The sequence below is a fragment of the Colletes gigas genome, unplaced genomic scaffold, assembly GCF_013123115.1.
Source record: "Colletes gigas isolate AHSC1104 unplaced genomic scaffold, ASM1312311v1 Colletes_gigas_Sc00014, whole genome shotgun sequence".
Taxonomy (NCBI): Eukaryota; Metazoa; Arthropoda; class Insecta; order Hymenoptera; family Colletidae; genus Colletes; species Colletes gigas.
In genome coordinates, this window is record NW_025106643.1 from 5,168,674 (window position 1) to 5,192,378 (window position 23,705).

The 23,705-nt window shown below is 35.3% G+C and overlaps 1 protein-coding gene across 1 annotated transcript in view; it reads right to left on the minus strand.

The window, feature by feature from the left end:
* Window positions 1-23,705, minus strand: part of LOC122399692 (glutamate receptor ionotropic, kainate 2-like) — a 216,108-nt gene that overhangs the window by 192,239 nt on the left and 164 nt on the right. The window lies entirely within an intron of this gene.

Sequence of the window (23,705 nt, forward strand, 5' to 3'; positions counted from 1 at the left end):
GGTGGGGGTTGTTAGTTTAGGATGAGTCTGGGTGTTTTTATTCGCGTTTTTAGTGGGATGGTGATGGGATCATAGTTCCCTAGAGTGGCTACCAGGGGATTTGGGTGTTGGAGGTGGGAGGTTTGAGCTGCAGCGGCCAGCTTCATGACGTGCTCGCGAAAATAGTCTATTTGTGCTTCCTCGTGCAACGGAGCAGTTGAGTGGCGATTTTCTGGTGATAGCGGTTTGTTTAATATAATGCGAAGGTACTTATTTTGTATTGCCTGAATCTTGGACAAGTGTGTTTTGGCTGCGGTGCACCAGATTTCTGCTCCGTATGTTAAGATTGGGCGTACGCAGGTGTTGTATAGGCGAAGTTTCAGGGAGGTGGAGAGTGGACTGTTTTTGGAAATGAGAGGATATAGCATGCGGAGGACTCCGATGCCTTTGCAGGCTCGATCGTGTCTGTTGTGTTGCCATTTCAGTTTTGCGTCGAACCAGATTCCTAGGTATTTTACTTTGTTTGACCAGTTAATAGGGTAGTTGTCTATGGAGATGTTGGTAGGGTTGGAATTACGTTTATGGGTGAAGAGGATTGCTTCTGTTTTGGAAGGGTTTATAGTACGCCTCCAGGTCTGCGTGAATTGATGGATGCTCTTAAGGTGGCCTTGAGCGTATTTTACCGCTTGATTTGGAGCCTACGAGGAGGAGTAGACTGCAGTGCCGTCGGCGTAGAGTGCTAGTTTAGTGTTGTGGTTTTTGGGGATATCATTTACGAATATGTTAAATAGTATGGGGCTGAGGACTGACCCTTGAGGGACTCCCATGTGTAGTGGATCTGGGTGTGGATTTCGTGCCGTTGTAGTTTACTGTCATTATTCTGTTGGATAGGAAGCTTTGAGTTATCTTGATTAGGTGTTTGGGGAGATTTATGTGCTGTAGTTTGAGCAGGAGCCCATTGTGCCAGACAGTGTCGAAGGCCTTCTGGAGGTCTAGTAAGACTAGAGCCACCGATCTGTTCTTGTTCACTTCTAGCGCAATGTGTCTTCCTGCAGTCTGAGTGCTTGGTGGATGGTGGACTGTTTGGCCCGGAAGCCGAATTGTTCCGGGATTAGGGAGTTATTTTCTGTGAGGTGGGTTTGGATTTGTATGAGGATGATTTTCTCTAGGATTTTGCCTAGTAGGCTCAGGAGGCTGATAGGTATGTGGATATTGGGAAGTCGGTCGAGGATTGTATACATATATAGCAACCGAGGGGTCGGTCGAGCGCTTGTGAGAGCGCGACCCCTCTAGTGGCGAGCATGGGAAACGACGCCACAAACGTTTAAGAGACTATCGAAGACGTTTAAAAGTTCCTAATGTATTACGAATGTTGTCACGTACGAAAAGGGAAGGTCTCACGATAAAGACTCCTCACTCGATATAAGAATAAGCTATCCAACAATGAAACATACGACGCATTCAGTGTTAGAATGACGCGTTCTACTTCATTATTAATTTCTAACGGAAAGAGTATCACAATGATGGGATCATAGTTCCCTAGAGTGGCTACCAGGGGATTTGGGTGTTGGAGGTTTGAGCTGCAGCTCAATTGCAGCAATTTGATGCAATTTGATGGACGCCTGTGTCTATTTTCTACGGATCAAATTCAAGGTGAAACGAACGTTGAAAATAGATGGAAGGGTGCACGGTGAATTTCGTTTGTAAATAAATCCTGGCTGAACAAGACATACTCGTTATAAAGGCGCAAAGTACAGTAAACGCGACCATAGTGACTGTGGATATATAAGTTGTCACTTCATCTAGCTTTTCGAGCAGGGCCAGCTTAATCCTAACTAATCAAACGACGGACCTCAAAATCAAAATAATTGAAAAGGAGTTAATCACATGTTCACCATTTAAGGCAATTCCAATTTGATGGGCGCCTGTGTCTATTTTCTACGGATCAAATTGAAGGTGAAACGAACGTTGAAAATAGATGGAAGGGTGCACGGTGAATTTCGTTTGTAAATAAATCCTGGCTGAACAAGACATACTCGTTATAAAGGCGCAAAGTACAGTAAACGCGACCATAGTGACTATGGATATATAAGTTGTCACTTCATCTAGCTTTTCGATCAGAGTCAGCTTGATCCTAACTAATCAAACGACGGACCTCAAATTCAAAATAATTGAAAAGGAGTTAATCACATGTTCACCATTTAAGACAATTCCAATTTGATGGGCGCCTGTGTCTATTTTCTACGGATCAAATTCAAGGTGAAACGAACGTTGAAAATAGATGGAAGGGTGCACGGTGAATTTCGTTTGTAAATAAATCCTGGCTGAACAAGACATACTCGTTATAAAGGCGCAAAGTACAGTAAACGCGACCATAGTGACTATGGATATATAAGTTGTCACTTCATCTAGCTTTTCGATCAGAGTCAGCTTGATCCTAACTAATCAAACGACGGACCTCAAATTCAAAATAATTGAAAAGGAGTTAATCACATGTTCACCATTTAAGACAATTCCAATTTGATGGGCGCCTGTGTCTGTTTTCTATGGATCAAATTGAAGGTGAAACGAACGTTGAAAAGAGATGGAAGGGCGCACGGTGAATTTCGTTTGTAAATAAATCCTGGCTGAACAAGACATACTCGTTATAAAGGCGCAAAGTACAGTAAACGCGACCATAGTGACTGTGGATATATACACTTCATCTAGCTTTTCGAACAGAGCCAGCTTGATCCTAATTAATCAAACGACGGACCTCAAATTAAAAATAATTGAAAAGGAGTTAATCACATGTTCACCATTTAAGACAATTCCAATTTGATGGGCGCCTGTGTCTATTTTCTACGGATCAAATTCAAGGTGAAACGAACGTTGAAAATAGATGGAAGGGTGCACGATGAATTTCGTTTGTAAATAAATCCTGGCTGAACAAGACATACTCGTTATAAAGGCGCAAAGTACAGTAAACGCGACCATAGTGACTGTGGATATATAAGTTGTCACTTCATCTAGCTTTTCGATCAGAGCCAGCTTGATCCTAACTAATCAAACGACGGACCTCAAATTCAAAATAATTGAAAAGCAGTTAATCACATGTTCACCATTTAAGACAATTCCAATTTGATGGACGCCTGTGTCTATTTTCTACGGATCAAATTGAAGGTGAAACGAACGTTGAAAATAGATGGAAGGGTGCACGGTGAATTTCGTTTGTAAATAAATCCTGGCTGAACAAGACATACTCGTTATAAAGGCGCAAAGTAGTACAGTAAACGCGACCATAGTGACTGTGGTTGACATCAAAGCATTATTTTCATACTTTGTCCGCGTTATGTACTTTGTCTGGTGACAGTCAAGTGCACAGTGGAGAACATTGACGCTGCAGATTGGTTCGCGTTTCCTCAAGCTTCTTTCCACTGATTTCCCGTCCTTCAACGTTCGCTTGTAACTACGAGAAGTCTATAATGTGTCACTTAGAAACGTCGTTCCATCACAAATTGCTTTCTATTTTATTTAAAGAGACGATAACTACGATATTCGAAACATATGAGAAAATATAGAATTTCGTTCCGATGGAGTTACATTGTTAATTGTTCAGCAAGCGGAGGATAATATTTTCTATTACAATGGAAGGAAGCTTTTTGGGAACAGCTTTTGCAACGTTGCTTCAACTGGAATAATCACTTTATAAGCTGCGATTATTGATCGTTACACTCGCCCGAGCGTGATAATATTTAGTCGGGTGCTTTAATGTAAATTACAGGAAAAAAGCTGGTTGTCGAACGTGAACGTGCAAAGCTGATAGAATGGTTGCAGAGATTTTTTTACAGAATAATCGACACGCTCGCGCAGTATATTATCGATATTATTTCCACAGATAGTTTTTATAGGAGTCTCTCATAAATAGCAACAGAAAAAATATACTCGTTTTTTGATGGATGAAATGCGTTAATTGTGATAGATCTTAATTTGAATAATGAACATTATGTTTAATAAAAATGTAGTAGCTAAGAATTTAAGTTTGGACATTTCAAATGAAAAAACTTAGTACATTCAAGGTGAACACTAAATATTTAGAATTTGTTTATCATTACTGTTTAAATTTATTACTAAATACAGTTTAATACTACACAGTTCAACAATATAAAGCACTTACCACTTTTATTTCTTTTAATATTAATCGAAACAAAGCACTACGTTTATGCGAATTTTACACTTCCAAACACTATTATGAACGTTTACCTCTGCTTCTTGACTATTAAGTAAGCTGAACAAATTTAAACATAGGAACGTTGACAATTGAAGCCATGTAAACAAAACACAGCTTTCTGACAACGTTGACAGTTTTTTACTTTCAAATTTGAGGAGAAATTCGTAAAATTTTAAGTGCGTTTATACGAATTTCGTTTACTGTACTTGACGTGTTCAACAAATTTTAAAGTCAAGTAAACTATTTGTTATAAAAAAGGAGCAAAAAAGCCTCTTCTAACAAAACTTTATAAATCGAAACGGTTAAAATTTGCGGAAGATCACATGTCGTAGGTTAGAAAATGAAGAACAGTGATTTTCTCCGGTGAAAGCACGAACTACATGATGAAAAGAAAACAAAAGTGAGTCGTAACTATGGAGGAAGTAGAGCCATGATATGGTTGGTTAAAACGTTTGGTTGAAACTCCAATAATTTGCTTTCCAGCAAAAACAAATACCCAAAAATATCAAGAAATATTAGCCTTTGTGTTAGATGAATATGGCGATAATATTGTAGGACAAAATTTTATTTTTGAACACTATAATGCGGCAATTCATCGTGTGATGTTTTTTAAGAAGTGGTTTCAAAGAACAAATGTTGAAGTTTCATCTTGGCCTTCAAGGAGCCCTGACCTGAACCAATTGAAAATGTTTAAGGAATTTTAGCTAGGAAAGTTTATACTAATGGAAATCAGTATTTGAACGTGAATGAGCTGAAAAATGTAAATTAATAGAATAGAATAGGATATTTCAGGGGATACAAAACAAAGGAGGATCTACCAAATATTAAGTTCTGTTTATTTTTATGTAATAGTGTTAACCTTTTGTTAACTTGTCAAATATTTGTCCATTATACAGAGTGTTCGGCCACCCCTGGGAAAAATTTTAATGAGAGATTCTAGAGACCAACATAAGACGAAAATCAAGAATACCAATTTGTTGATGGAGGCTTCCTTACAAAAGTTATTAAAAAATTAAATTAATAAATTTCGAATCATTCTGAAAAAATTATTTTTGGTTGCGGGGCTCAATTACAATCATTTTTGGTTAATACACATACCCTCGAAATCCCATCCACTTTCGAGAAAAAAATTCGAGAAGGTGTGAAATTTTTGGACAAAATTAATAAATTTTAAAACGTTCTAAAAAAATTATTATTGGTTGCTGGGGTCAATTATAATCATTTGTAGTCATTAGCCATACACTCGAAATCCTATCCACAGTCGAGAAATAAATTCGAGAAGGTGTGAAATTTTTTGGCAAAATTAAAAAATTTCAAATCGTTCTAAAAAAATTATTATTTGTTGTTAGGGTCAATTATAATCATTTTTGGTCATTACACATACCCTTGAAATCCTACCCACTTTCGAGAAAAAAATTCCAGAAGGTGTGAAATTTATTGATAAAATTAAAAAATTTTAAATCGTCCTAAAAAAATTATAATTAGTTGCTGGTGTCAATTATAATCATTTTTGGTCAATAGACATACCCTCGAATTCCTACCCATTTGCGAGAAAAAAATTCCTTACTGAAAATCTAATGTGAGGCCAAAATGTCACTCCAAAATTTCATGCGTATCTTTAAAATGTCATAACTTCTAAACGGATTGGAGGATTTTAAAGTTTCAAAATGCAAACTACGCGTATTTTGATGAAGAATATGTAGAAGTCCCCAAAATATTCGAAAAGTTGTTCCTTGACCCCGGAAAATGATAAAAACTCCATAAAAATGGTCTAATTTTTAAACAGCCATAACTCCTATAAAAGTGAATATATTTCAACGAAACTTTTTTCTGAAGTAGAGCACATGGGCACCTACAAAAAAGTATTAGACAACTTTTCTATAGAGCATCAAATAAAATTACTAAAAATCAAAAAAGGCTTTTAAGAAAAATCGGCAAACGGGTGTTGAAATTTTTCGACGAAATTGAAAAGTTTCGAATCACTTTGGAAAAATTATTTTTGTTTGCGGGGATCAGTTATTAGATATACACTCGAAATCCTACTCACTTGCGAGAAAAAAATTCGAGAAGGTGCTGAAATTTTTCGGCGAAAAAAAAATTTTCATATCGTTCTGGAAAAAATATTTTCAGTTGCAGGGATCAATTACAAGCATTTTTGCTCAAGAGACATAACCCCGAAATTCTAAGCACTTTCGAGAAAAAAATTCGAGTAGATGCTGAAACTTTTGGGTGAAAAAAAAGAATTTCGAATCGTCTTAGAAAAATTAGTTTTAGTTGCACGGGTCAATTACACACACTTTTGGTCAACAGACATACCCCCGAAATTCTACGCACTTTCGAGAAAAAAATTCGAGTAAATGTTGAAAGTTTTGGGTGAAAAAAAAGAATTTCGAATCGTCTTAGAAAAATTAGTTTTAGTTGCAAGGATCAATTGCAAACATTTTTGGTCAACAGACATATCCCCGAATTCTTACGCACTTTCGAAAAAAAAATTCAAGAAGATGGAAAAATTGCCGTTCTACATGCGGAACTTTGAACGTTAATAACTTTTTAACGAAACCTCAATTAACAAATTGGTATTCTTGATTTTCGTCCTATTTTGGCCTCTAGAATCTCCTATTACAATTTTATTCAGGGGTGGCCGAACACCCTCTATAGAGCGAACCTACATTTATTTCATACAGAAATATCAGTTATTTATAACACATAGTTGATTATTAATATTAATGGGAGATTATACGTTAAACTGAACTGTATTATATTGTTACTCATCTCAAAATTGTGTAATTTTTATAAATAGAATAAAAAATGTTGAACAAAACGCACCTTTATATTATAAAATTACAGAAAATATGATATATCATTATTTCGGCCCCTGTAGTACCAACATTTTCCGAAACATTCTGTGCATGATACAATTGAATCGACTCCTAAACAACGCGTAAAAGAGTGTTATTTCGAGTGTTATTGTTAAGAGTATCATACGTTAAACTAAACTGTATTATATTGTTACTCATCTCAAAATTGTGTAATTTTCATAAATACAATAAAAAATGTTGAATAAAACGCACCTTTATATTATAAAATTACAGTAAATCTGATATATCATTATTTCGGCCACTGTAGTACCAACATTTTCCGAAACATTCTGTGCATGATAAGATTGAATCGACTCCTAAAAAATGCGTGAAAGAGTGTTATTGTTAAGAGAATCATACGTTAAACTAAATTGTATTATATTGTTACTCATCTCAAAATTGTGTAATTTTCATAAATAGGATAACAAATGGTGAATAAAACGCACCATTATATTATAAAATTACAGTAAATCTGACATATCATTATTTCGGCCACTGTAGTACCAACATTTTCCGAAACATTCTGTGCATGATACAATTGAATCGACTCCTAAACAACGCGTAAAAGAGTATTATTTCGAGTGTTATTGTTAAGAGTATCATACGTTAAACTAAACTGTATTATATTGTTACTCATCTCAAAATTGTGTAATTTTTATAAATAGAATAAAAAATGTTGAACAAAACGCACCTTTATATTATAAAATTACGGTAAATCTGATATATCATTATTTCGGCCACTGTAGTATCAACATTTTCCAAAAAATTCTGTGCTTGATAAAATTGAATCGACCCCTAAACAACGCGTAAAAGAGCGAAAGGGTATTTCGAAAATTTCTCCGACCGCCGTGCATCGATCAAAGCAGTTCCTTTGCTGATAACGATGCAATTTTTTGCAGGCGCCTTTTTCCACGAACCGCTAATACATTACCTTCTCGCGAGGGATCGAGCTTCGAAAAAAAGAAAAGACGGAAATAAATAGAGAATGGACACACTCGAGCCGTTGGAATTCTCGGTTGAAAACAGGTGGCCGATACGCGCAAGAGCATAAACTCGGCTCTCCTTTTTACGTCGCTCAGGGCCAGACCGCTTTCCTGCCACGAAATACTTGCGTCGGATTGGACTCGATTCAGACGCGAGAAGCGAGTTCACCCACACGTGGGCGGAGGTCTCGATTCGGGAAACGGCACTCAAACCACTCGCGGCTCGTACAGAAATTGAATATCGGAACTAGGTCCGTCGGTCGGCGGCAGCCTCCATGGAATTTCAAGCCCGTCCTTGGCGGGGCCGCGAGTGGTCGAGATTATGAATATCATGATTTTTCGTGGCCGAAAAATTGGGGAAAAATAGCGAGCGTGGAACGCGGGAGCGTACGGGTCTGAAAGAAGTGGCACTCGAATCGAAAGGGTGAGATAGCGAGGAATGGAAGCCGCCGTTGGCTGCCATTGCTGCACCCGGAAGTTCACGGCGAATTTCCGCCGGCGTTTCTTACGATTATCGCAATTATGGCGAGTAAATTGTTCCGCTCATGGAAATTGGAATTAGCGATGTCAGCGCGGACGGGAACAAGGGAACGAAAACGGGAATGTTTGCCCAATTAGCTCGGCGCAATGCGCGCGTGCCATGTACGAAACTAGTTTTCAACGACTGCGAAATTGAAAATAATTAGTTAGCCGGCGGAACGCGGAGTTCGACTTCTCTATCGCGCGGAAAAATCAGCTTCTTGCGGAAATTCTGCGTCGAGATAAGCGAGATAAGCGGAGGTACTCGCCAAACGATATCTCGACGTGCATGTACATTAAGGTGTAAAAGTATTTGGACAATTACAAATTATTGTAAAAATGTCAATTGTAATATTAGTACGAACCTCTGTTATAAATTTGCTTCAAGACTTCATCTTAAATCGTTATATAATGCCTATGAACACCAAAAAATATTTAACATACATACATTCGTATTGAGTAATGTATATGTTACCGTGAATGACCGAAATTGGAGAATGTCAACTTTCACCGGTGAATGTCAACAGATACCAAATACGTCGGTGAAAGATCGAATATTTCATTACATTGTTGTACATTCGGACCCTCTCCGGTGTGTGTCGACAATCACAGATATGCTCTGGTGGAGGACCAAAACAGAAGAGTCAAAAAACAAGCGACTGGCTCTCTCCTGCCAAATCCTTTGTTCTGCTCGGAGTCAATCAGCTTTGTCAGTCTTATGCAAGCTTTGATAACGCGAGCAACGTTTTCTTAATTCTTTTTCCGATACCCTAATTTATACTAAATGGATACTGCAGTAAATCGTGATCTTTTTCTAACCCAGACCTAACCCAGACCTAATCCAGACCTAACCCAGACTTAATTCAGACTTATTCCAGACCTAACCCAGACCTTACCCAGACCTAACCCAGACCTAACTCAGATCTAATCCAGACCTAACCCAGACTTAACTCAAATCTAATCCAGACCTAACCCAGACCTAACCCAGACCTAACTCAGATCTAATCCAGACCTAACCCAGACCTAACCCAGACCTAACCCAGACCTAACCCAAACCAAACTCAGATCTAATCCAGACCTAACCCAGACCTAACTCAAATCTAATCCAGACCTAACCCAGACCTAACCCAGACCTAACTCAGATCTAATCCAGACCTAACCCAGACCTAACCGAAATCTAATCCAGACCTAACCCAGACCTAACCCAAATCTAGGGTCTGGGTCAGGTCTGGGTTAGGTCTGGATTAGATTTCGGTTAGGTCTGGGTTAGGTCTGGATTAGATTTCGGTTAGGTCTGAGTTAGGTCTCGGTTAGGTCTGGGTTAGGTCTGGGTTAGATCTGGATTAGATCTCGGTTAGGTCTGGGTTAGATCTAGATTAGATCTGGGTTAGGTCTGGATTAGATCTAGACTAGATCTGGGTTAGGTCTGGGTTAGATCCTTTCAGAAAGAGAGGCGAAAAAGTTACGTCACCCTTGTGACGTTTTATAGCGACTGAATTACGGAGAAGAAAATATAAATCTCCAACATGTTCAACACTCACCATTAGTGCATGGTGAATGTCAACATTTACCGGTGTAAGTCAGAAATGAGGGTGTTTAGCAAATATTTCGGTCATACACTAAGCGACTATGTGAATGTTGACATTCACCGGTGAAAGTCGACATTCTCCAGATTTCGGTGTTTCACTGTAACATATACATTTCTATTTTATAGGTTAACGTATCGCTATACAGGGTGTTCGACCACCCCTGAGAAAAATTTTAATGCGGGATTCTGGAGGCCAAAATAAGACGAAAATCAAGAATACCAATTTGTTGATGGAGGCTTTGTTAAAAAATTATTAACGTTTAAAATTCTGCGTGTACTGAATTTTTTTCTCGAAAATGCGCAGGATTTCGGGGGTACGTCTATTCACCAAAAATGATTGTCATTGCCCCCCACAAATGAAAATAATTTTTCCACAACGATTTGAAATTTTTTTTTCCATCGAAAAATTTCACACATTCTCGAATTTTTTTCTAGAAGGTGGGTAGGATTTCGGGGGTATGTCTATTCACCAGAAATGATTGTAATTGACCCCGCAACCGAAAATAATTTTTCCACAACGATTTGAAATTTTTTTTTCCATCGAAAAATTTCACACATTCTCGAATTTTTTTCTAGAAGGTGGGTAGGATTTCGGGGGTATGTCTATTCACCAAAAATGATTGTAATTGACCCCCGTAAACGAAAATAATTTTTCCATGACGGTTTGAAATATTTGAATTTAATTGTTAATAACTTTTAACGAAGCCTCCATCAACAAATTGGTATTCTTGATTTTCGTCTTACTTTGGCCTTTTGAATCCTCCGTTAAAATTTTTCCCAGGGGTGGCTGAACACCCTGCATACAGTAATGATTCTTAAAATGAACACGTGATTCGTAAGTTGAATATTTCTATCCCTCCCAACTTGAAGATCCATCTTGGAGCCAGTGAAGAGTGAAAACGAAATTTAAAAAACAGTACGAGCTATATAAATATCTATTTGTTTTGAATTTTGTCTCTGTTGTACGAAAAATGAACATGCTAACCGTGGAGCGATGTTAAACTTAAAAAACATTACTGTATTGGTCGAAGTGGTCGACATATAATTTTCATTAATTTATTACGAAATGTTTCAATCTACGTCGTGCGCTATGAACATTTTAATAGAATTTACAAAACAAGACCCTGGTGCACCACTCGACGTGGGTTTAAGATACGTCAATCGCTATTAAGTCGGGGAAGCGCTCCAAGGATTCCAAGTCTCGAGTGGAGTTTGGAAATTCCTTGAACGATCAAAACGTAATTTGCTAAATGTACATCTCTCGAAATTCTGATTCTCGAAAATAGCAGTAAGTCACGCTCGCGCCGTGAACCCCGTGATATTAAGATCCCTTAACACTAAATCTACCTGCACTTCACGTATACCTATTCCTACCATGATTACTTACTTCAAATTTTTGCATTATATGTAAAGAAAGTTGTGTTTTAATGTTTATTCGTAAGATATCCTTCTCTTTTATGTCGCATAGTTTTTCTTAAAGCATTGAATTTTAAGAACCTGCACACAAATATTCATTACTTTTACTCTAAACGTGCATTATTCCTTTAATAGTATTAGTAAATTAGTAATTTTCATCGGATAGAAGATAAAACGCTCTTGAAAACAAATTTTCTTTCAAGTCGATACCGTAGTTAATTTCAGAGAAAACAATTATTTACGAAAAATGGCATAGTAATTATGCAAACACCCTGTATAGAAATTTAAACTCATTTTCAATTAAATAAACAATTTATGATCCAGTTTTATGGCACAACAGTATGATCAATAGGAAGTGCTGAAACTACTTTGGGTATGTAGCGTCAAAGGAAATGTGAAAATAAACATAGAAGACAGCAAGAATTATAGTAGCTGGTATAGCCATTGGATAGAGAATAAAATCCCTTTTAAAATGAGCGTTCGAACAAGTCGATAGCTCAATTACTTTCGGAGATATGACGATTTTATTTTCGCGTCGATGCGGTAGCTAGTTCCGGAGATATAAGGGTTCGAAGTGTTTGTTTACATTCTTACTACGGCCATGTAAAGGTCGTTGACCGCAGGAGCTAGTAGTACTAGGTAAAAATGCGAGTTGCATTTGCCGAAGTTTGTGAATACTGGACAAGTTCGTATCTTTTCAGAAAACACGGTCCACGTGGTGGAAAACTTCATCGGAAAAAAATATACCTTGCTATTAATAAAAAACTTGTGAAGTTTAGTAAAGATAATAGGACAAAGGCCAAAACATTTTAACAATTTCTACTGTACAGTAGAAACGATTTGGAGTAATATTGTTGCAGATCATTGGAAAAAATTAAGAGATTAAATGCCAAAAAGATGTGTTAAGGTCATATAAAATAGTAGACTTTGAACAACAAAATGAAAATTTCATGTATTTTACACTAAAAACACTCCCTTATAAAGCTTTTGTTCATAATAGTATGATACACATTCGTTTCCTTTCTATATTTGTCATATTTCATTCAATATGTTTAAGAACAAAATATCATTTTATTATCAAAGAAAAACACTGTACTTATGTTTTCGTAAATAATAAACAATTTCTGCATTTTCGTTTAATCTTTGATCCACTTTTGTACGTGGTCCGTTCCAAAAGTAACGAGACTGCTTTCTTCATAATTAAAATTTGTAACCGAGGACTCAATTAACCAATAAGAAAAATAAGCATATGCTTACGGGACACTAAAAAAAATTATATTTAATATAGTTACAGGGGTTCCTTTTGAAATAAAATTGAATGTTCTATTTCTTATTTTATATCCAGTACTTATTTAGTATCAATGTTTTATTGGGTCAGAAATAAAGAAATCTATTGTTGGGCTGTGCTTAGGGCATTAATAACAATTATCTTATACTTAATGTCATTATCTCTTACTATTGTTCGAGTTTCAGATTATTTGACCTATATTCATCATTAAAGCGAACTGAAACAATCTCTCTATTGGCGATCAAAATGATAGAAATGTATCACATTTTAGGAATACCATTTTTTTCCAAAAATCGTCCAAATACCGTAATATTTGAATTTCAGAATAATAATGATGTCCATTTACAGATTCTAAAATGTGGGATTTAAAATCAAAATCGCCTACTTCTTTAGTAAAATTTAATTCAAATTAATAATTAGGACTAGCATTTTTTTCCATACTCTCTAATAAAACGCAAACAAAAAATACTAATATTTCGTGCATCACTTATTCAATATACACATTAATGTTTAAAAAAAATCACGCCACAAGAAAAACATTCACCTACAAAAGTACATACTCAACTTTTCCAATTGCAGGTATTTTAATCTTACGTTTTAATCGTTAAGAACATTACTGCTACGTTTTATTCCTTTTATCGACAATTTACATTTACCGGATCCTTGACTGGCTTCCTTATAAGACACTGATAGGATATAAATTGAACGGTAATAGTAGCTCTAGATGGGCTGAACTGGAGCTTAATTGAAAGCTGAAACCGACATAATTACCTAGTGGGAGAAACGATCGGAGAAGCTTGGTAGAAGGAGTTCACAGAATGCGATCAGTTATTTATTTATTAAGTCAGTAAATAACCATTACGGCAAATAAGTCATACAGCCTACTCAAACCATATATCAAACAACAAAGAAGTACAGTCATAACAGAAATTGTGGTTGTATTAAAGTATGAAGAAGAGAAAAGAAAAAGAGACAGACAGAAAAGATTTAGTTTTTAGATGAATTTACAAAATATTTTCAGCTTGATGCATCAAAAGAAAGATCCGATTTTATTGTAATCTATCATTTCTTTTGTTTGTAATTCTATTTATATTATATTTAATGTACATGGTAAAACGTGTAAGCCTGAGTTTCATACAAATGCCACCCTATTTTTGTTTTCTTTTTCATTACATTATCCATGCAATCATACTATACAGGGTGTTCGGCCACCTCTAGCAAAAATTTTAATGAGCGATAGTAGAGGCCAAAATAAAACGAAAATCAAGAATACTAATTTGTTGATGGAAGCTTCGTTAAAAAGTTATTAACAATTAAATTCAAAAATTTCAAATCGTTCTGGAAAAATTATTTTCGGTTGCGGGGGTCAACTACAATCATTTTTGGTGAGTACACATACCTCCGAAATCCTATCTACTTTCGAGAAAAAAAATCTAGTAGGTGCTGAAATTTTTCGGCGAAAAAAAATTTTTCAAATCGTTTAAAAAAAATTATTTTCGGTTGCGGGGATCAATTACAATCATTTTTTATCATTACACTTACCTCCGAAATCGTACGCACTTTCGAGAAAAAAATTCCTTACTGAAAATCCAATTAGGTGCCTAAATTTTTCAACGGAGAAAAAAAATTGCAAATCGTTGTGAAAAAATTATTTTCGGTTGCGGGGGTCAATTACAATCAGTTTTTGTCATTAGACATACCCACGAAATCCTGCCCACTTTCGAGAAAAAAAATAGAGAAGGTGTGAAATTATTCGAGAAAATTAAAAAATTGCAAATCGTTGTGGAAAAATTATTTTCGGTTGTAGGGTTCAATTACAGTCATTTTTGGTGAATAGACATACCCCCGAAATCTTGCGCATTTTCGAGAAAAAAATTCAGTAAGAGCGGCAGTTTAAACGTTAATAACTTTTTAACGAAGCTTCCACCAACAAATTAGTATTCTTGATTTTTGTCTTATTTTGGCCTCTACTATCGCTCATTAAAATTTTTGCTAGAGGTGGCCGAACACCCTGTATATGTACCCTAGATTTTATTACCTAAAATGAAATTATGTCTTGTTCTTATATAAAATGTCAATTCAAAAAATATATAATGTAAGCTTGTTAAGACTGACATTGTCTGTATTAACCAAAAATATATTTTCATTTTTAATTTTTTGCTGGGCCCATAACCCTTTGTTGGGGTTTTGAATAATTCCACTTGCACACATAACTCAATATATATTTAGTTATCACACATAATACAGATATATAATAAGCATAAAAAATTCAAACTCAAATAAGCATACGCCTAAGCACGACTACATGGCGCATACAAAGATGGCGCTGCGGTGGGACGAGCAAACCCCCTTCATTTTTTGACTTAAATTATGAAGAGCAGCTAATTTCTTAAAAATTTTAGAATTATCATCGATACCACAACAGTTCGAAATAATTCTAAATTAATTAGGTTGCTCACTTTCGAATTTAACTCTTTCGACTCAATGGACGTATAACTTTGACGTACACTCATAACGAAAAACGATTAGTTTAAAAGATACTTAAATTTAAATATTGCATCGAGTATTTTTTAATGCATTAATCGATTCAGTTTCTCAATCCTAACAAAGAAGTACTGCATTCTTTATGACAAAAAGCAATTGGTCTAAAAAAATATATCAATTTAATAATGTAAAAGTTTTAATATTTACGGTAAAATATCTTCTACGCTAATTATTTTTCATCATGAATAAGTTAATAGTTCTCCACTTGGAAATGATTTGTTAAAAAATAATTAATAACCTTTATTTGCTCTCCAGGCGTTTACTTATGAAAGAAAAAATTATAGCAGATTATGCACGACTATTTGATTTTTGTCTCAAACATTTTCCGATATCATCGACGCTTGTGAAGATAATTGTATGGACAGAGTTCGCGAGACACACTGTATACGAAACAATGCGACAAATACACTGACTCAAACGTTAAAACATTACAGAAAAACGAAACTCAAATGTGAGAATTGATAATAAAAAACAGTTTGTATTTTATTGATATCTTTATGCTATTTTTCTCGTTTTTAACCAGGTTCCGGGGGATTCTGTTTCACTGCGCAATGGCGGCATCAATGCGACGCGAGCGTAAAAGCTCGAAGCCGTCGATGGTTATTGGCGAGGCGTCCAGGAACCTTTCGATAAATTCCGACGAGTGTCCGGTACGATTCTCTCTGTTTTCGAAAATTTCCCCGACAAATTCTGGCACGAGCCGCCGAAAGCTTTTGAAAATTGCGCGATCCGCCGCTGCGTAGAACAGAAACTGATGAAAGATCATTATAGAATAGCGGCGTCGACAATAAACGTGACCCCCGTAGATCGAGATCCGAACGTAAATAATCGCAAATGCAATTGTAGCGATGTTTGAAGTTGACAGATGGACGAACATCATTAACAAATATTGCAGTTGCAGAATTGGTGTACGTTTAATCCGTTGCCCGGTGCATGGTTGTTAACGTGCGTGTGCTGTGTCAACGATTTGATCGTTTGAAATACAATAGCGATGCGCTCGGTTATTTGCGATACGAAACTTGGAGAAATTATTAATTGAAATTCAGAGAATGGCGTTTACAATTTTTAAGCGACGCGATTTAACTCTTTGGGGCACGCTGATATTAAAAGTGACCCAGCATTTTGATACGCCGTAATGCATAGTGGGACATTTTTAGTTCCACCTCGAAATATTGCAACAGCTGCATGAGCACAGGTTTATATTTTGTCTTATTTACTTAAAGCAGTTGGTAATATCTTCAACAAATGTTACAAATGTATTCACTTGTGTTGGCAACATTTAAGGGGCCATTTTAGCTTGTAGGCACGAAAAATACATGTTTCTCTTTGATTTTTTTTGTGGTCTATTAAGCTATTAACCCCTTAACGCTCATGCTCGAGTCTGACTGTTTTGAAAAACGAAATTTGTTTAATTTGATGGTTTAAGGGATGACAATATTTGTTTTCCTTCAAGTTACCAGGTCTGTAAATAGGAAACCGGAATTTCCCCATACGTGGCACTAGCTGTTAATGTTGTTACCTTCAGACCGTTTCATTGACACCATTCTTTTGTTTTGACATATGATAAGGATTTGCAACTCACAACAATACAAGTTTCATACAATAGCATGGTTTTTAAAAGCGTTGAGCATGTCGAATTTTGTGCCTGGAAACTACGATTTGCGGACAGCATTGATTTTCTGTTATTATTTGAAGAAAACCGCTGCAAAATCACATCGAATGCTTGTCGAAGCTTACAGTGAGCATGCTCTTGGCAAATCACAGTGCTTTGTGTGGTTTAAAAAATTCAAAAATGGCGATTTTTACGCGAGAAACGAAGAACGTGGAAAACCACCGAAAAAGTTTGAAGACAGCGAGTTGCAATCATTGTTGGATGAGGATGATGCTCAAACGCAACAACAACTCGCGAATCAATTAAACGTAACGCGAGAAGCCGTTTCCATACGTTTGAAAGCCATGGGAAAGAGCCAGAAGATGGGAAAATGGGTTCCACATGAACTGAATGAAAGACAGCAGGAAAACCGAAAAGCCACTTGCGAAATGCTGCTCGCCAGGTACAAAAGAAAGTCATTTCTCCATCGAATTGTGACTGGCGATGAAAAGTGGATATATTTCGAGAATCCTAAGCGTAAAAGATCATGGGTAACTCCAAGCGAAACATCGACATCGACTGCAAGGCCAAATCGCTATGGGCGCAAGACAATGCTCTGTGTTTGGTGGAATCAGAAAGGTGTGATCTATTATGAGTTGCTAAAACCTGGTGAAACTGTTGGTACCAAACGCTACCAACAACAAATGATCGATTTGAATCAAGCTTTGCGTGAAAATCGACCAGAATATCAAAAAAGGCAACACAAAATGATTTTACTTCATGATGATGCACCATCACATACTGCAAAACTGGTGAAGGAAACGATTGAGGCGTTTAGTTGGGAAATACTTTCGCACGCGGCTTATTCACAAGACTTGGCTCCATCTGATTGTTACTTATTTGCATCGATGGGGCACGCACTAGCTGAGCAGCACTTCACATCTTACGAAAATGTACGACAATGGCTCGATGACTGGATTGCTTCAAAAGAGGAACAGTTTTTGTGGCGTGGCATGTACAAATTGTCAGAAAGATGGGAAAAATGTATTGCTAACGATGGACAATACTTCGAATAAAGTATTTTTTACCAATTTTATACAATAAACGTGTATTTTCTGTACAAAAATTCCGGTTTCATATTTGCATACCTGGTATACGCTAGATACAACATTGTAATTAACAGAAATCGAATTTTTATGTAAAACCATGTCCAATAAAGAAAACTGATTATTCTTGGTCAATCCGAAAAATATGAGCGTTAAGGGGTTAAAAAGCGACCAATTCTGGGTTTTGTAGGTACATTTATTATATATTTAGCTATATTTACGAATTTTTGCCACGCATAATATCTATTGATTACGCTGTTTTTGTTGATCAACAAACAACAGTTTTTACGAACGGCGCGAAATTCAAAAACCAACGATATTCTTAATAGAGATGAGTGTGGTTATGGCATAAACTAGGATCTTTTCAAAAAAACAAAAATTTGGTAAAATTGCAGCTATTTTACGAAAAAATACTAAATATTTTCATATATTCGGTTTTTTGTTAATAAAATAAAAAATATTGCATATATCGCAATTATCCTAGTTCATGCTATAGGGAGACCAGTTCTAAAGATACTGTATAAATTTCATGTTGATATCTTGAATAGTTTTTTTGTTATCATATACGCAGTGCCAAAAAATGTAGTTTCGAAAAAAACAGCTTTTCAGCAGACTATAACTTCGTTAGTTTTTCAAATTTCAATTTAATATTTAGTAGATATATGTTCGAGACTACATACTAAAAGAAAATGCAAAAAAAAGTTCAATTGTTTTAATCACACGAAGTAGAAAGGCAACTTAACCCATTATAAGCCAGTGTCCCATTTATAGGACACTGAGTATTTTATTTTTTTCAACCCTTAAAATTGGTTCAAATTAAATGAAAAATTTACCACATATATTTTAGGGTGTATTAAACTACATTATAATTATTGTTATATTATATTACCAATATTTTTTTAATAAAAGAATTGTAAACATTGCATAAATTTTCTTACTTTGTCTCGAATTATATACTCAATCATAAAAACTCCATATCATCATTTTTTAAATTTTGTAATTTGTTATTCCTACTTAGGAATGATTATTGAAGATTGTTGTAAACTTTGTTTATGTATTTTTAGCAAAAACTCGTATTGGTTACGAATTTTATGTAGATGTTCTATAAATAGAACACTGGTACTTAGCGTTATCAAAATGTATGTACTATGTATGCAAAATTTATACATTTTACTGATAATGCATGTGTGAATAAACATGACACATTGCATCATACGTGATACATTACAGCAGACTATAACTTTGTTAATTTTTGGAATTTCAATTTAATATTTGGTAGATATACTTTCGAGACTACATACTAAAAGAAAAGGCAAAAAAAATTCGATTTTTTAAATCCCACAAAGTAGAAAGACCCCTTAACATGCCAATACAGGTTCATCAATTGTTGCAAGTGGAAGGTTTATTATGACAATCTTTTTTCCTCGGTTTATGTGAAAAATCGTAGAAGCAAGTTAATTTTTATAAAAATTATTCCTATATAAGCAAGTGAAAAGTTTTGTAATAAAAACTAAAGCTTAAATTTGTTTGTAAATGATGAAAGTATGGAGGGATTTCATTTGTCCCACCATGCAACTTGGGGAGTAATACAAAAAAACATATTTTTATTTATTGTTTATGTTTTAATATTCTTAAAACTATAATTGTGATTTGAATATAGGTAATTTTTGACCCTTCAGTTTCAAAATGAACAGAAAACATCCATCAAGTACCAAAATTTCTAACCTCAAACTGCTTCGTGACGAAAATGAAGACGACACACGATTTGAGGAAATATTAGCTTCAGATCAAGAATTTCTCATTGATTCTGAAGCTTCTGATGACTCTAAATTATTCCTGTAGAAGAAATAACGCATACACCATAGCAGCGTAAAAAGAATATGGCTGAAAGGACTATAAAATGGACACCTAACGGACATACAATTCCAGTGGGAGTATTTTCTTCAGATTTTGGCCCAACTCGCTATATACAGATCTACCATATCCATCTGTATATTTTAGTAAATTTTTTACTGAAGACATTATTCATTCCATCGTTTTTCTAACGAATTTATACGCAGTACAGCAAGGCAATAGATACAAGCCAACTAATGGGAATCAATAAACTCCCAGTAGCTTATAGAGATGCTTGGAGCACTATACTGTATTTACATAATGAATACATCTGTCAAATAATGACTGTAAATCGTTTTGGGTGGCTTCCCCGCCATATTCAATGACAATACCTTAATTCCAGGAAGAGAAATTTCCAACTATGATAAACTATATAAAATTCGTCCATTCTTGGACAAGATACAAGAAAATATCAAGAACAAGTTTCGTTCTGGTCTCAGTTTAGCGATCGATGAATCGATGATAAAATTTAAAGGCCGTAGTTCAATGAAGCAATATCTTCCGAAAAAACCAGTAAAAAGGGGATACAAATTATGGGTTCTAGCAGATAAATCGGGTTATTGCTACAGATTTGATGTATCAAAAAAATCTTGGTGAGAAAGTTGTGAATACTCTCACTTCAGATTTAGTTGGAAAAGAACATACAATTTATTTTGACAATTATTTTACAAGTGTAAATTTATCAGAAAACTTGAAATTTAAACAAATCAATGCTTGTGGTGTTGCTAATAAAATGAGAAAATATTTGTTATCTTTCAGTATAAATATGAAAAATCGAGGAAAATAATGGCGACAATATGGCCGTCCTCATACTTTGAAATTTTCACAGTCCAAATCAACATTCCATCACAGAAAAAATCAAATGGGGATTAAAAAATCGATTACTTGTCCTTCCTTGATCGCAGATTATAATGATAATATGAATGGAGTGGATAAATTTGATCGATTAATGTCTAGTTATAGTCTTGATCGTCGCAGTAAGAAATAATGGTACTGCATAGTGTTTTATTTTTTTGATGTGTGTGTTGTTGATGCATATATTTTATATAAACAATTGGGTAAAAAAGTCACATTAAAAGCATTTAAAGGTCAATGTGACGAAGGATTTATTAGTTAAACATTAATAGATAATAACGTACCAACTAAATCTAACAATAAGCAGACACAAACGTGACGTTTCATTAGAAATAAGAAGACAAGATTCAAAACATCTACCAGAACTTTTGTCTCACAGACGATGTGCGCTTTGTGGTACAAAAAAAAAGGAAGTTCGAACACTATGGTCTTGTACTGTGTGCAAAGTGCATCTGTGCTTATGGAAAATGATGTGCCAGACCAAACCCCTCAAATTAAAAGGAAAATTAAATTTTGTTGTTAGACAATTGGAAACTAGCATACCAAGAATTTGTCATGAAATTTATTCTCACAGACTCGTTAAAATTCAAGGGCCCTACCTAGCTTTATTTTCTTTTACATCTAATCTTGAGAATTAATTTTTTTAACTCCTTGGTGAAAGATAGTGTCACCCATATGTGGATGACGTGGCAGTCAATGTGTTAATAAGTACCATTCATGAACCTACACTGCGGAGCATAACTATAGCACCACTAAAATTTTTAACGTTTCCGACCTGTAAGAAAATAATTTGAAACAACCAGTTATATGGTATGAAAAAGCATTGTAAATAATGGATTTTAGGTGAAATTCATTGAAGTTGTCTACTTATATGTCAAGATTTAATCGATAAACGTTTGACGATCGGTGCAAAACAATAGAACCGGTTCATTTTTAACGCACTTCAAGGGTTTCTGTTGGAATTGTTTTAGTAAACTCGGGAATTCTTAGTTAATTGATACAATGCCACGTGGCAGCTACCTTAATGAACAAGAGCAAGGTGCAATTTCAGCCCACAGAGAGCAAAAAATGGGGATACGTGAAATCGCACGTGAACTCGGCCGATCTCATAAAGTTGTACTGTATTTTTTACGCGATCCCACTAAGTATGGGAGAAATAAGAAAGGGGGACCTAAGAAGAAGTTATCCCCTCGTACTGAAAGGCAAATTGCTAAAGTTGCGAGCAATACGTTAAAAAGCTGTAAACAAATTGCGAAGGAATGTGATCTCGGCGTTTCTCGTTGGACTGTCCAACGTGTCCTTAAACATAATTCAAACATTATAAGACAAAAAATGATGTCTGCACCTATACTTCTGAAACGTCAGAAAATAGCCAGGCTTGAATACGCGCGAAAAAACATGAGCAGAAATTGGAATAATGTAAGTTAAGTTTAGACATTCGTAAATCGAGATTTTAGCTTCATATTCAATATTCCTTATTTAACTTAGGTTATTTTCTCTGACGAAAAAAAATTCAATTTGGACGGTCCAGATGGATTTAATTCATATTGGAGGGACCTTCGTAAAGAACAAAAATACTTTACGAAACGTTATTTCGGTGGAGGGACACTTATCGTGTGGGGTGCATTCTGCTCCTGTGGCAAGCTCTGATTAGCTTTTCCAACTACACGAATGAATAGTGCGGAGTATATTGGAATACTCGAAAATCATTTATTGCCTTTTATTCGTGCAAACAATCACATTTCATGGACTTATCAACAAGATAATGCTCCAATCCATAATATCCGAGAAACCACAGTTTGAAACGTTTGATGTAAATGTATTGAAATGGCCTGCATGCTCCCCAGACCAAAATCCAATTGAAAACCTATGGGGTATCATGGTACGGCATATTTATGGAAATAATCAACAATTTTCGAACATTTCGGAGCTAAAAACAGCAGTTATTGAAGCGTGGAATCAAATTAGCGAAGAAACTTTGAAAAAACTCATTACAAGTACGAACAATCGTATTTTTGAATTAATACATAAAAAAAGGAGGTCCCACTCATTATTGAAAGTGCTCACTTTAATAAACTGAATTAGAAATTTAACACTTTATAGCCATTTAATCTTATTATTACGTTCCAAATACATTGGTGCTATAGTTATGCACCATTGCAATATTTCATTTATTATTATACTTCATGTTAAATAAATGTTATTTTTCTATTTTTTCCATTGATTATAATTTTTTTCTAGTCCTTTTCACGTGGTATCATTAACATTTAGAAATCATTAGTTACAACTACAAAACTCTTGAAAATTATAGTGGTGCTGTAGTTATGCTTCACAGTGACACAGTGGGACCATTTGAGTCCCACCCTATAACAACAAATTTAACTAAACTATTACTATTTTTGTATGTTTTTACATTCTGCGATACTATTATTAATAAAAATATACCAATTTTGTTTAATTTAAAACGCAATAAAATTCTATTTTATTATTCGACATCCTGCGCCGCAAAGAGCTAAACGGAATTTCACTCCATCATAAAATTATTTCCGTCGCGTGGCAACGTAACCCGCATTTTCCACGTTTCAATTTTTGATTTCCAAATTGCTGTTCTCTTTTCCTGGAAAATTCCACCGATGATACCGATACAGATTTTTACATTATAAAGAATGCAAAATGAAACGTAACCATGGAATGAAATTTTATTTTCGCATGACCATCATGCACGTTACTCTAAACCGAACGAATGGAAGCTTCACGAAACAATTGAGAACTTTATGATATGTACGAGTCACGCGTCACTGGAAAACAAAGAAATGGGCGAGAAAAAAGTGTTTCTAATTCTCATTATTGTTCGATAGAAATTCTCCTGTTCCGT